Source organism: Bos taurus, chromosome 23, assembly GCF_002263795.3.
Source record: "Bos taurus isolate L1 Dominette 01449 registration number 42190680 breed Hereford chromosome 23, ARS-UCD2.0, whole genome shotgun sequence".
Taxonomy (NCBI): Eukaryota; Metazoa; Chordata; class Mammalia; order Artiodactyla; family Bovidae; genus Bos; species Bos taurus.
In genome coordinates, this window is record NC_037350.1 from 39,057,232 (window position 1) to 39,068,510 (window position 11,279).

The window sequence follows — 11,279 nt, forward strand, 5'->3', positions numbered from 1 at the left end:
CTCCCAGCATCACAGAGGGCCATCAAGACTAGAGATCAAGTTCAACTGCCTCGCTGCACGAATACCTGGTCATCTGGTGGTGAAAAAAACAATCTAACTGCACACACTTGTGGTTAAACTTGCACCGAAATACAGTTACACTCGTTAGAAAAGAAGAGCACGCTGCCAGCTAAAATGTAGGTGCAGGTTTATCTTTCCCTCAGAGTTTATAGTCTCTTTATATATGCAACGGGTGCTCAATATAAATTTGGTATAAATAAAAATGTACTCTCCAAAGGCCCTTCAAGATCAGTACTACACCAGTATATCTGTACGCTCCAGATATGCTGGAAGCATGCTGCTGGACCCTAGCCTTTCTCTGCTTAAATCACATAGATAGGTTCCACTGCCTTCAGGATAATTATCAAACTCCTCACTGTGACCTGAAGGCCTTCGTGACCTGACCACTGCCTCACTTCTGCAGCTGTATTTCTACCTGTTGCTCACCCCCCAGCCACTTGTGTTTCTCAACCATATCAATCTAGTTGCAGTTTTACAAGCACAGGCTTCTCTCTCTTGTTTCTCCATTTCCCCTCTCATTTTTCACCTGCACTCATTTCCACTTGAACATCCCTCAGGTTCTGTATTTTACATCACTTCTTCCAAAAAGCCTTATATTTGACCTTTCTACAGCCAAGTTGTGCTTCCTAGGTGGCTCTAGCAGTAAAGAACGTCCCTGCCAATGCAGGAGACATAAGAGAGCCGGGTTCAATTCCTGGGTTGGGAAGATCCCCCAGAGGAGGGCATGGCAACCCACCCCAGTATTCTTGTCTGGAGAATCCCATGGACAGAGAAGCCTGGCGGGCTACAGTTCATGGGGTTGCAAAGAGTCAAACACGACTGAAGCAACTTAGCACACACTCATGCACAGCCAAGTTAGTTGATGCTGGTGCTTACATCCACCTGATAATTACTTCACTATATTGTACTTGCATTTCATTCATCTCTCTCTCCCACTACCCAGGAAACTTGCTAAGAAAAGGAATTTTCTTCTTCTCCATCAAATGCCCCATAGTACTGTGATAGATGCTCGAAAAATATGTCAGTTAAATTAATATCAAAATAGCTGAAATTATTACTATATTACCATGAATTCCTGCACTCATGGATATTTTAAAGGACTGAACATGTGTCCTTACAATTCACATAACAAAGGGTCTTTTTCTTTATACTCATAGACCCATTAACTTTCCCAGGATCCTTCGAGCATCTTCAAATATATGAGATTTGCTAACTGAGGTATGAATGCCTGGCTGTTGGCTAGGATCACCACTGAAAATTTACTATTGCACTCCAGTCTTGTATAATAATCAATTCTAGTGTTCCCCGCAAGTCTACTGAAGAGAGTGCTTAGGAGCTAAATCCTGGCACCCGACTACTTGATAAGTTTGTGCTCTGCCACTTAACGTAACCTCAAGCAAGTTGTTTCACCTCTCACTATGCTTCAATTTCCTCATCTGTAAAGTGAGATAATATTATTACCTATTTCATAGAGCCATTGAAGTTAAATTATATGTAAATTACATAAGTAAAAATTTTACAACAGTAGGAATTGCTCAATGCTTGCTTAACATTTTTGTGATGATAATGACCACCATAATCAGTATCCCTAAGCATTTTATATGTATTATCTCATTTAATCTTCACAACAACTTAATAAAGGCAATATCATCTCCATTACAAATTAATACATGAAAACTTGTAATGTCATTATGTGATTGTAATATCATTGTGAACTTCTGGATGTTGTGAGAGTTGTATCTATAAATGGCAAGATTCTACTATATATTCTTTCCCTACCTCACGTCTTTATCCTCTAAAGATAATTGCACCTCAAACATCCTCATTCTATTAAAGTTAATATGATTAAAATTAAGACAATTCTCTCAGTTACCCACAAGCACAAAGCTTTGGAATGATGTTCAGTGTGTCTCTCTGCCCAACAGGCAACCAATTCTCTTCTTTAATATCTCTTGTATCCCACTCACCTTTCTGTTCCTACTTCTGCCCTCTTCACTCAGGTCCTCGTCATCTGAAAACCAGATGGCTGCACATTTAATAACTTTTGTTCTTAGTTTTAAAAGCTCATCAGTTTTGTAGAGTCCACTTTCACATATAAATTTTTTCAATTAAACCAATAAAAGTCAACCACAAACTTCTCCCAATTTCTGTATCTCTTTTGAAAACCTAAACAAAAAAAGTAAAATAAACCAGAAAAAAAAAAAAACTCCATTCCAAAGGTTCCTACATCAACCACATCACACAGAAGGAGTTTCTGAAATAACCCAATTTGTCTGATGGGGAACATAAATCCCACATCAGTTTGACTTCACACTTTACTAGTGACTTATTTGTGCTTGGTTTTTTCAGGATACTTTACCAAGAAGAGGTGCTTACTTAGTGAAACAAATTAACTTCTCTTCTACCATTTGGTTTCCACTGTACTGATAGCTTTTTTAAGGCAAATTATGCTCTGAGATACCAACAAATCCTTTTTCTCTGCAGCTCTTATAAATAAACAGATGAAAAGAAAGATCTCCCTCTGGTCTCTTATAGGGTTTGTCAGTCTTTAACTGGCTAAGACTCACCTCCAGTTAGATTTGTCTGATTCTTGTGACTTCTGGGTCATGATAAAATAAGAAAGAAAACAGTTCCAGTGCTCATAGGCTGGAGAGCATTCTGGCGAGCAATCCAAGGACTACTCTCTCTGAGCTCACAACTCCAGGGAAGCCACAGAGTTTAAATTATTACCAGAGCCTGACTGTATGTCCAATATAATAGACCAAATCCTAGTTTATCTTCTTGAAAATCACCTCAGAGCTAGAGATGTATTTGTATACTGTCCCTGTATGAAACAGTGCATCATATACAAAAAAAAAAAAAATTGTACCCAATGTCTGCAGAAACTCAGTCTACAAACAGTACCTGTTTACTTTGTTAATTGCAAAATATAGTGCACATTTTTAAAGATGAGCATCTCACTGAGGAGGCTTCCCAGGTGGCTCAGTGGTAAAGGATTCACCCCCTAATGCAGGAGACACAGGTTCAATCCCTGGATCAGGAAGATCCCCTGGAGTAAGAAATGGCAACCTACTCCAGTATTCTTGCTGGGAAACCCCATGGACAGAGGAGCCTTGTGGGCTACATTCCATGGGGTCTCAAAGAGTCAGACACGACTTAGTGATTAAACAACAATCTCACCGAGGGGCTTTCCTGTGCCCCCTTGCCCCCATGGCTGCATTTAGAGAATTATAATACCTTTGTTTAATAATGACACCTTGAATCCACGTAACTTCTCTCCACTCTAGACTCAGAATACTTTTCTACAAATACAATTTTATTTATTCTCAAAATATATCTATGATCCAAGAGTAAATTGTGAAAATTCTGAAACCATGGAGTCAATCAGAACTATTTTCCCCAGATTTGAGCTTTAGGGTAAATGAGAGAGAAGGGATAGAAATTTGAGAGGAAAGAGGAAATTCTCTGGTGGGCCAGTGGTTGAGACTCCATGCTTCCACTGCAGGGGGCATGGGTTTGATCTCTGGTCAAGGAACTAAGATCCCACTTGCTGTGTGGTGCAGTCAAAAAAGAAATTTGAGAGGAAATAAAAATGTAAATATCTTTGTATTTAAGGAGTTCCTTTAAAATACATAAAGATCGTTTATTTGAAGATATATGTTTCCTATAAAATTATTCCATTTGATATAATGATAAATTTAAAGAAAGTAGAATCACATATAAAATCATTATTGAAATTATTTAGCCTTTCTAAGCCAATATTTAAGAAGTTGAGAAATTCCTCCTAACATAGAAAACGAATTGCCTAATAGTAAAGAAAGAGAAAGAAGAAAAAATGAAACAAAATGCTTGGTTTTCTGGACTTAGTGTTAACTACTTTAAAATGTTTTCATTGAATTTGTTGAGGAAAAAAAAAAAGACAGGGAGAATCTTCCAGAATACTCCTTTTTGCCATGGATGTTCTTTAAAATCATCTCTTACTCTGAACTGTTACCCTCAATGGTCTGAGTCTTCTAGTGTTCTCTTGCTTACATCTCCACAGTCTTTTGAAAACTATCCGATGATTTTAAGACTACTGTGTTTCAAAGTGTCCCAATATGTGATATTTCTAAATGCAGACAAATTACTTTCATGTTGCAAGGTCAGGTCAGTCGCTCAGTCATGTCCGACTCTTTGAGACCCCATGGGCTGCAACACGCCAGGCTTCCCTGTCCATCACCAGCTCCCAGAGCTTGCTCAAACTCATGTCCACTGAGTCAATGATGAGATCCAACCATCTCATCCTCTGTCGTCCCCTTCTCCTCCCTTCTTCAATCTTTCCCAGCATCAAGGTCTTTTCCAATGATTCAGTTCTTTGCATCAGGTGGCCAAAGTACTGGCCAAGACTATACTTTCAGGGATCATTTCTGTAGTTCATATTGCAAAAGATGAAATAAAAACCAGATGCAAACAAGCAGAGGATTCAAGACTGGGTCATGCAGAAGGCTTGTTGCAGAAAGCCATGGATGATGTCACTTGACGAAAGGCCTGGGTGTGTGCTTTATTCTGCAGTAAGACAATGAAATCTTATGTTTCAAATCTAGTCAAATATGGTAGCAGCTTATTACCCCCACCTCTGCTTTTGAAAAGGATACTACTATAGATTGTTCCAGATCTCTTCTGTTAGCCCTAAATCCATCCTGTACTTTTCTCCACTGTGCACAGATCAGTACAGGAGGCTGATGTGTACAGACAACTCCATCAAGAAGCTTCTCACACTCTGGCTTCTGGTTGGGTTCTCTGGGGAGAATCCATTAGAGTAGACAGGAAATCGGAGAGTAGACAGAAATCAATGCAGACTACTCCATCAACAAGCTTCTTACACTCCCCAGTGGGAGAACCTATTAGAGCAGACAGGAAATCAGAAAGAGGAAAAGATGAAGGTCGGGTAGTCATTCACTCAGGTCCCTTCTGCCGTCACCGCAGGATGGATTCAGTCCTTAGACTGAAGGTTGCAGCTCCTGTCAAGCAGCCCTCTCCGCGTATTTCTCTCCCTCTCAGGGCTCTGAGAAGTCCTCTTCTCCTCGGTCATCTGAACTATACCTTGTTGTTTGTCTACAATCTGAACACAATGTTGTAAATAGCTCCCTTATTAAACACTGTTCAAATTAGCCAATTTCCCACCAGGACCTTGACTGACACAGATTATACTTAACTCCCTCTCTGAGAATAAATCAAGAGGATGAAGCCATAACTACAGATTCAAAGTCAAGAAAAGGAAATATACACAGAAGGCACAGCATCCATGTTTGGGAAAATAGCGCTGAGCTCTGAAAGCTAGGAAGTGCCCAACTCGTCTTTAAATGTTGTTCTGAACAGTCTGCTTTTAAAACAGAATGAACAATATAATGTTTCCTAACAAATAAGGCACAAAATAATTCTGAATAAACGTCCTTAGAAATAGTTTGGTAGAATTTAAATTCTAGGTAGCAAAATACAAAATAGTCCTAATAATGATTTTTATGATTCTCAAATATTTTTCCCATCGAGCACTACAACACTTCCAAATATTTTGAGGGGAAATAGAAGAGAAATTTTGAAGTTTTTCCTCCCTCCTTGCCCATTAGTTTTTTCTTTCTTTCTTTTTTTTTTTAAGCTTTCCTATTTCTAAATAGGCAGTCATTTTTAACCTCAGTTGAGAACTGGGGAAGTTAGGCATGCAAAGATGGCATGGCTCACCAGTATTGGGAATAAACTTCCTTAAAAGGTCATCCAGCTCTTCCTAGAATCCATACCTCTCAGCCTACCTGCTGAAAATAATATGATTATCACGACTCAATGATAATATCAAGTAATTCCTTATAGAAGTTGTCCTTCAACCCACAGTGCTGATAACACTTACTGCACGCACACATTTTAATAGTCCATTTGGTCCTGAGCCAAGATACAGCCCTGAGCTATGGCCCTAAATGAATTCCCCTACACTTTTCATTTCTTCTAGGGAATTGGACTAATTATAGTGACTACTTTGGAGAGAGCGATAGTTTGAAAACATTGCCTGAGGGATACAAAAGTTGTTTTATTTCATAATTAGGCATTTCTGTCCCAGGGGCATTTTATAGTCATGGTTTGAAATAACAGCCATTATTTTATTACAATTTTCTATTTTTTTGCACATAAAAATATTTAGAACATGTTTTTTGCTGAGTTTTATTAGTCATAATGCCAGGAAGCGCCTGGTGTTATGGATGATGGAATTATCTTTGAGAGCTTCCCTTTAGTGTTATTTCTTCCTTATAGTCTGCATTCTCTCACTGTTTCGTTCTGGAACTGGAATTTAAAGTGGAAATTGAATATTCCGTCTGCTTGGGGAAGTGACCTGTACATGAGGATAAAGTGGACCCCACCCATATGTCTTTCCAATCCTTTGCCCCTAGTCAGCATTATATCTCCTTTGCCACATGTATACCTACTTATACCATGGTTAATGCTCTATTAAGAACTAGAAACATGGAATCAATTCAGCAGGCACAGAAGTAACCACTCAAAAACAACAGGTGTTAAACAATGCCCTCATCAAGCAATTGGATTAAACCTCCCTCTTGGGAGATTTAAGAACCACAAGGTTGTGTGTATGCACTGGAACACACACACACACACACATAGGAAATAGGATAATGAAGTCATGGAAATAGAAGGGATTGTCTCATATACCTGGGCAGTTCTTTAATACAAAACAGGAATTGCCTCTATAATATCCATCAAATTTTTACATAAATTCTAGCGACAGGGCACAAGTTACCTTACAACACACACCATACTGGTTCTCTATGAGAATATTATTCCTTATGTAGAAACAAAAATCTTATTTCCTCTTCACTTCTGCACACTGATACCAGTTCTCCCCTTTGGGGATACATAGAATAGTCCTAATCCTTCTAATACATGACAGCCCTACAAATGTTTGGAAAATAGTTATCAGTCCTTTACAGTGAAGAATATCATTTTTTGCTAGCTGGTACCCATCCTTCTTCTTACCCTTCTTCTGATAACAGCATCTAATTTTCTATCACTGTGAGACCTTCCTCATTCTTATTCCATTGGCTTTTTGCAATTGGAGGTGCACACTACTGGAATTGTCAATAAACATATACGAATTCTTGTCCCAATGGTCAGTTTATAACTGGGCATTTGGCGGAAACTAAATCAATGAGACCCAATTCCATGTATTTTTTCATAGAACCTTTGAGGAAGAAAAGCTCTCTTTTTGCTCTGGATTATTAGTTTTATTTCTTTTTTTAAAGACTTCTTTTGATGTAGATCATTTTTCAAGTCCTTCTGAATTTGTTACAATATTGTTTTTGTTTTATGTTTCAGTTTTTTTGGCCCTGAGGCATGAGGAATCTTAACTCCCCAATCAAGAATCTAACTTGTACTCCCTATGTTGAAAGGTGAAGTCTTAACCACTGGGTCACCAGGGAAGCCCCAGGTTATTAGCTTTAGAACAATGAAAACTCAAAGTTTCAGGCACCACCTCATGAAGAGATTTTTTTGCTTGAGGAGGAGGCAAAACAAATCTGAGTCAAAGACAGAGGAAAGAGACTAAATAACATGATTTGAAATCTGGATATTAGTTGAACTTCATGCCAGGCCTAGTCCCGGCCTTTTCAGTTACATAAATCAATCTATCCTACTTTTTGCATTAGTACATGCAAGTCAGTTCCAGCCACCAGTTCTGAATAATATAGGATTTTATCTGGATATAGGATAATATCTGGATTTTATTCTTTCTAAGCATATCACATTAGATATGCTAAGTTCCAGTTCCTCCAGCTGTTCTTTAAATGATATGTCTTTCTATCTTTTCACCAACTCAAACTCACTGCTTGACCTGTTCCAGCGGGAATGAGCTTCATAAACTCTTACCCAGAGCTAAACCCAAATTATGAGATGTTCACTGTTAACTCATTTGAATCTGATAACTTATGAATAATATTGTGATGGTTAATTTTCTATGTCAATTTGGCTAGAATATGAAACCCAATTGTCTGTTTAAACACCAATCTAGATGTTGCCATGAAGGGTAGACTTTGAGTAAAGCAGATTACCCTCCATAATGTGGGTGAGCCTCTTCAAATCAGTTGGAGGCCTTAAAGAAAAGACAGAAGTCTCCATAAAAGAGAGAAATGCTTACTCCAGACTGCCTTTACACTCAATACTGCAACACTGACTCTTGCCAGAATGTCTAACCTGACTGATTTTAGACTGGTCAGCCATCCTCCAAACAATGTGTGTGTCTGTGTATTTTTTCTACAAAACTCTGACTGACTCAAATAAGGATAGCATAGTCTTTGCTTAGGTAGAGCTCTCAGACAATAGAGACACTCAATCCTTCTACTTGCATGAAGACTCCCCATCTTATAAATGCTCAATTTGTTGATTTCAACTAAGCTCTTTATACTTTACATATAGTCCTACTACCATAATTTCCATTAAATAAGTTGTTTTTTTTTTTTTTAACGATTCCCTTCATCTAGCCTATTCATTAAGGTTCCCAGTTTGGGACCTACACACATTTGATAAGAAGGCTTTGATCTCTTCATTCTAGTAATTAGAAAAATGTTTATTAACCTATAGCTTATATTGGAGCCCTGCTGAACACAACTCAAGGCTCCCATCAATCAGTATCCTATTGTGTGAACTCTTTAACCAGTTATTAATCCACCTAACAGGATTATCACCCAGCCCAAACTTCTCTGTCTTGCCTACAAGAATAGAAAACTTCCATGTCCTGTGGAAATAAAATGGCCTATGTTCACAGAAATCTTTCCATCTTTGAATCTAATAACCTACGCAAAAATAGTTACTTTGACATAAATTACTGTTTGCGAACTCATTCTGGTTTTAACCAATCAGTGTCTTCTTTTGTGAAGAGTCCTCATAAAGAACTCATCTAGAATTTTGCCAGAGTGCCGTCACAATACCAGCACAGTAAGCTTAGATCCTATGCTGATGCTACTGCTGCTAAGTCACTTCAGTCGTGTCTGACTCTGTGCGACCCCATAGACGGCAGCCCACCAGGCTCCCCCGTCCCTGGGATTCTCCAGGCAAGAACACAGGAGTGGGTTGCCATTTCCTTCTCCAATGCATGAAAGTGAAAAGTGAAAATGAAGTCATTCAGTCATGTCCGACTCTTAGCAACCCCATGGACTGCAGCCCACCAAGCTCCTCTGTCCATGGGATTTTCCAGGCAAGAGTACTGGAGTGGGGTGCCATTGCCTTCTCTGCTTAGATCCTATAGTTTTGGTCATTTTTAGAAATACCATATCCCTCAAAGATTAACGATATTATTTCCATGATTGCATCTCCAAATTTTTTCTTGAAAAGTACTTTACCAAAGAATTATGTTTCACTCATTTGAAGAAGGAAGGTATGAACTTCTCACCTTTTTGAGTTTCAGTTCCCCTCTACTCATGTTATTTTCACTCGTTACAGTTTAAATGTTTTTCTTCTTGACAGAGAAAACCGATAAAACTAGGTTAAGTAAGAGGCAAGTAACCAGGAATGAATAGATAATTCATGAAAGAGGAACTACATCTGGATCACAAAACATGGGAAAGGTTGTACTTTCTTAATATTCCATGATACATTAAGATAAAGATTTCAAGCTCGGCCTATTAAATTAGCCAAGTATTCTTTTCACACAGTACTGATAGTAAAGTTATCGCTCATATTTACATAAACATACACTGGATAATCACACATATTGATAACAGAAATATAACCTGCTACTACTCTTTTGCAAAGCTATATATCAATATTCACAATATCCCAAAAAATATTTTGGAATGCAGGAAAATCTTCAGTCACAAAGATTTTTATTGCATATTTATTCATGATTAAGAATAGACACTACCTATTAATATATAATCAAGAACATAGACTAGGTTACCATGTAGTCTCTAAAATGATGATTACTATGAATTTGATACAACAGAAAGTCTTATGTTACAATTCGGGGTTTAATAAAAAGAAAATGTGCATAACCTGTATGATAACAGCCATGCTATACAAATCAGCAAAACTCTTCATTGAAAGGGAAGACTGAAGAAAATACACCAAATATAATATGGTTGTGACACACTAGATGCTAAATTTCTTACAAAGAGTGTGAATGATTTTTACAAGCGAAAGAATAGCAAAAGGTATACTTTAAAAACTAGGTTTGGGAGGTCTGTTGTTTTTTATTTTTTCCCAAAACTCTCAGGATCTGGGCATATTTTTTTATAAGAGCCAGTTAAATAGTAAAGAAAAATGATGAAAGTGATCACAGTTTCAGAATAACATGAGAGAGAGGAAGATAGTGGGTCAGTAAAATTAGGTCATAATCTATAAAACTTTAAGAAAAGCTCTCATTTTTTCCACCACCCACACCTCCCAAAAATGCATCTTCCGAATTGTGTTCTGCCGTTAAGTTCTTTTCAGCCATACTTAAAGGCATTGTAACTGCCCCTTAACAGGATTTCAGTCATGAGTTAATGGTTAAAGCAGACAGCTCATAGCACAGTCCTAAGCATGCAAGACTGATCCGTTTTGTTAAGGATGAGAGATAGAAGGAGAAGATAATTTGCCATATGTAAAGCAGTCCCCTTCACTTCTGAAACGCACTCCTGTGGGTCCTGAACACAGAATTCATGGGAATGTAGGAAACATCAACATACACTTAACACATTGAATTCCTTTTATGAAATCACACCCTCAGAACTAATACCATTCTAGGCTTAGTGGGAGTGAGCAAAGTCATTCTGACTTGAGCCTTATATTCGTGACTTGCTGGAGCATTCCTCCAGTAAAAAGTGCCATGAGATGTTCAGTATCTCTGATTATAGAAACACATAGCACAAGATGAGAAAAAAAATGATTCCCATATAGAAGAAAGGAAGAAACTAAGATTGTACTATGACCCAACATATGATATTTATTAACAAAACTACACTGACTGAGAAAACTAAATCTCAGATATCAGAATTTTAGAAATGGCAATTTTCCAGATGCTATATGCAGAGACAGGATAAAGGGTAGAAAAGGCATGTGTATATGAGAAGAGATGGACAAGTTCATGGAGAGGGTGCCTCCCTGAGAATTGTCTGAGAGGTGACAAACCAATGCAGTAAAACGAGATTCAAGGACAAAAGATACTAGATTTGCACTGAACTGATCGGTGGGCTGAAGACAAAGTG

General features: G+C 38.0%; 1 pseudogene; it reads left to right on the forward strand.

Moving 5' to 3' along the window:
- The first annotated feature begins 4,441 nt into the window (after positions 1 to 4,441).
- On the forward strand, positions 4,442 to 4,551 carry LOC112443910 (uncharacterized; annotated as a pseudogene).
- The last annotated feature ends 6,728 nt before the right edge of the window (positions 4,552 to 11,279 follow it).